Genomic DNA, 4,464 nt, shown 5'->3' with positions numbered 1-4,464 from the left:
TAGTTGCCATGTTCTAGTGAGCACTTTAGGGCTCTGATCCTGCTACGGAACGGGCACGAACAGCCCAAAAGATGGTGCAAGAAGAACTCAAAGTCCCAGAGCCAATTACTCTAAGCAACCGAGAAATTGCCAGCCTCTCAGAAGCACAATTCAAGACACTATTTATCAGGATGCTCACAGAACTGGTAGATTATAGTCACAAATTAGAGGAACATAGTCACAAATTAGAGGAACATATGAAGGCTAAACTAATTGAAATGAAGGGAAATGCACAGGAAACCAATAGTGATGGAAAGGAAACTGGGACTCAAATCAATGGAATGGACCAGAAGGAAGAACAAAACATCCCACCAGAAAGGAATGAAGAAATGAGAATTCAAAAAAATGAGGAGAGGCTTAGGAACCTCCAGGACATCTTTAAACGTTCCAACATCCGGATTATAGGGGTACCAGAAGGGGGAAAGAAACAGCCACGAGTGGAAAACGTATTTGAACAAATAATAAAGGAGAACTTCCCCAGTCTGGCAAAGGAAATAGACTTCCAGGAAATCCAGGAAGCTCAGAGAGTGCCAAAGAAGTTGGACCCAAGAAGGAACACACCAAGGCACATCATAATTACATTAGCCAAGACCAAAATGAAGGAGAGAATCCTAGAAGCATCAAGGGATAAGGGGACAGTCACCTACAAAGGAGTACCCATCAGACTGTCAGCGGATTTCTCAAAAGAGACCTTACAGGCAAGAAGGGGCTGGAAAGAAGTATTCCAAGTCATGAAATCCAAAGACCTACAGCCAAGATTGCTTTATCCAGCAAAACTTTCATTTAGAATGGAAGGACAGACAAAGTGCTTCTCAGATAAGGTCAAGTTCAAGGAGTTCATCATCCCCAAGCCCTTATTATATGAAATGCTAAAGGGACTTATATAAGAAAAAGAAGATGAAAAATATGAACAGTGAAAGGACAGCAAACACACAGTTATTAACAACCACACCTAAAACAAAAGCAAACCAAGAGGACAGCTAGATCAGGAGTGGAATCATAGAAATGAACACATGGAGGGTAAGAAACAGGGGAGTGGGAGGGGGAGAAGGGGGGAGAAGGCACAGAAAATAGCATAGATGGTAGGTAGAAAATAGATAGGGGGGAGGGCGAGAATAGTGGGGGAAATATAGAATCCAAAGAACTTGAGACATGTGGTTATAAACTAAGGGGGGGAGAATGGTGGGGGAGGGAGTGTGCGGGTGGAGGGGAATGAAGGGGGGAATAGAACAACTGTAATGGTATAATCAATAAAATATATTAAAAAAATAAAAATATAAAAATTATTTTAATATATTGTTTTCACCTTTAAAAATAATTTATTTTATATGTTATTAGTGTTCCTTTTAGTTTGACTCTCCTAATACTAAGTAAGTAGGTACCTTAATCTCATTAGAAAAATGTAGATACAGTCCTTCAGTATGTAAAAAATTGACTCTGCAGTCTTTTTTATGCTAGGATAAATTTCTGAGACTAGGGTTTCTATTACTTTAGGAGGTCATAAACCAGTAAAATTAAAAGGAAAAAAAGGCCAATTGTGATGGTTTTAGAATATGTCTGCCAATTCTTCAAAACGCCCTTAAATGGGTGGATCTCAGTTTTCCTCCCGTTGAGAATAGGTTGGACTCAGTGACTCACTTCTGATGAATAATACGGCAGAAGTGAGAGTATGACTTCTGAGACTGGGTCACAAAGCGCAAAGCTGCCTCCTGCTTATTCATTCTCTTGGATTACTGAGCCTTTTTGCATGACTCAAGTATCTCTTGATAACTCTCTCGCTTTCTTAGATGTCATGGTGTTCCAGGGGCAACCTGTATGTTTCCTGTCTCTGATCTGGAATCAGCCATTTTTCCAAGAAGCTTTGATTTCTTTCAGTGGACAGTGGTAATTACAGGCCATAACTGGGGCACTCTTTGCTACTTTGTTCTTGTTTGTAGGTCTTTTCAGTAAATAGAGCAGGAAACACATATTTTCTTTTTTAAGATAAAATACACTGTGAATTTATAGTAGTACTTCCAATTCAAACTCAGTATTCAAGGCATTGAAATTAACCTCATTGTTCTTACATTTGTATCTCTTCATTTCCATAGCAAAAATCTGGGTTCCCAAATACCCCAACATAATTACTCAATTGCTTTAGCCCACAAAACACAAAAAAATGTTTCCAGAACAACAATATTGACATTACCACGACCAATTTAATTACAGAAAAGAGTTTATAATATTTTTTTGTCCTTAGGATATGTTTGACAGGGGATATACAGTGAGGCTACTGTCTTTTTAAAGTGCTTGAAATAGTTCCTCTCTGTGTGGTTATATCATCTTCTCAGTGTATAGTTAGACTCATTTGTTTCATTTTACTTCCAACTTTTAGGGATTTATTATTTTTAATTTAACTTTATTTCATGATTATATAAAATTTATAAAACAAGTCATATTTACAAAATACAGTATATAAAGAAAAAATGTAGTTACTATCCTTGTCCTCTCTATTCTGTCCTTCTCTTCCTCTAGAGAGGGCTATTTCTTTTTAATTTGGGGTTAGCCTTATTTTTATTAATTTATTTTTATGTTTTTATAAAATTTACCTTTTAACCATTTTTAAAAGAGTTTATTTATTTTACATCTAGAGAGATGGGAACAGAGGGAGAAAGAAAGGGAGAGAAACTTCTATGTGTGGTTGCCTCTCATGTGTCCCCTACTGGGGACCTGGCCTGCAACCCAGGCATGTGCTCTGACCGGGAGTCAAACCAGTGACCCTTTGGTTCACAGGCCAGTGCTCAATCCACTGAGCCACACCAGCCAGACCATTATTTTTTAAAATATAAATATATATCTGTAATTTTATTTCTTCTCCCTTCAGCTTTCTTACATAAGTAGTAATGAGGCAGGAGACAGCCTAGGAAGAACTCTGAGACTGCACTGCTGTTACTGGCCAGCATCTAACATCCTGGTTGCCAGGAAACACCTTTATCATTTAAGTAGAATGAATAGTAAACCGAGGCAGGGAGGAGGAGGGAGACTTGTCTCACGTGATAACTCAGCAGTCCTGAGCCTGGCCTGATAATATTGCTGGGTGTTCCAACATCACAAGAAACACTATGTTAGCAAGAAAGAAAGGAAATCCTTGAAATTCTATGTAGCATTTCAACTATCCGGGAAAGAGAGCCTTGAAACTGTGTATTCATTTCAGGGCCTGAATGTGGGAGAGGGTCCCCAGTGCCCAAAGAAAGAGCCCATAAAACAACTTTGGTTAATTGCCTACTGGTCACTATCTGTTTTATGAGAGAGTCCCTGATACTTACAGAAAGAGCCCATAAATAACTTTGGAAAGTGCCCCAATTTTAATTAACTGCCTCCTGTCACATATTTGTTTTATAACAAGATGACTAAATGGAGTCTGGAGCAAGAGAAGGATTCAGGGTAACAGACCCCCACACATACCTAGATTTGGGTAGTCACATCCCCCCCCGGAAAGCTGGCACCATTTTTACCTGCCAATCAATATGTAACTTTTTTCTTGTATCCCGCCAACTATATGAGTCCTCAGAACAAAGGACTTGTTCTCTCTCTCTTTGGGGCTTGGGAAGCTCGGGGTGGGGGGAGGCGGCGGGGGGGACTCTTGGCTCTCTGGCCACCAGGCCTCTGGCCACCCGGATGCAGGTCACCAGGGGCTTGCCAACCTGGTCTTCAGCTGCTCTTACTTTGTTGCCCTGCTTTGCCCTGAAACTTTGGCTTTCACCCTCCACTCTAGCTAGTCCCATTCTCTTCCATAGGAACGAATCACTAATGAACTGATTGCACGCTAATAGATTTGCTGATATGTAATTCTTTACATGCCTCAGCAAGGAGAACCAGGTCTCTACTGTCAACAATATCATTTCACCAACAACTTTCTTCATGTTAACTTCCAACAGAAAAATTATATCCTAGAATTCACTCCCTAGCAGTTCATATGGTTCTCATTTTCTTCACAGCTTTCTTGTGTGTGGATTGGCCAAATCCCACTCAACAGCCCACTAAAGAATGGACACCTCCAGCATCTTAAAACTCTAGAGCAATTAATAGCTCAGCTCATGTGTATTTTCAAATTTCCCCAGTATAACTTAGGGATATATTTCTAAAAGTAGGATGCTTGAGTCAAAGACTAAATACATGTGTAATTTTTCTAGATATTCCCAAATTCCTGTACATATGAATCATATTATTTTGCATCCCCACGAGCAAAATATAAAAGTGCCTGGTGCTCTATAATCTCACCCAAAGAGTATATCGTTAAATGTTTGACTTTTTGCCAATCTGAGAGGCTATAAGCAGTATTTTGGTGTATTTTTAATTTATAAAGAGGTGGTTTTGGGGGAACAAAATTAGATTTGTTTATTTTATTCTTTTTTTTATAACATTTTTTGAAAGATTTTATTTATT

Source organism: Sturnira hondurensis, unplaced genomic scaffold, assembly GCF_014824575.4.
Source record: "Sturnira hondurensis isolate 20B ecotype Veracruz unplaced genomic scaffold, ASM1482457v3 Scaffold0013515, whole genome shotgun sequence".
NCBI classification, from domain to species: domain Eukaryota; kingdom Metazoa; phylum Chordata; class Mammalia; order Chiroptera; family Phyllostomidae; genus Sturnira; species Sturnira hondurensis.
Note: the sequence above shows the minus strand (reverse complement) of the source record.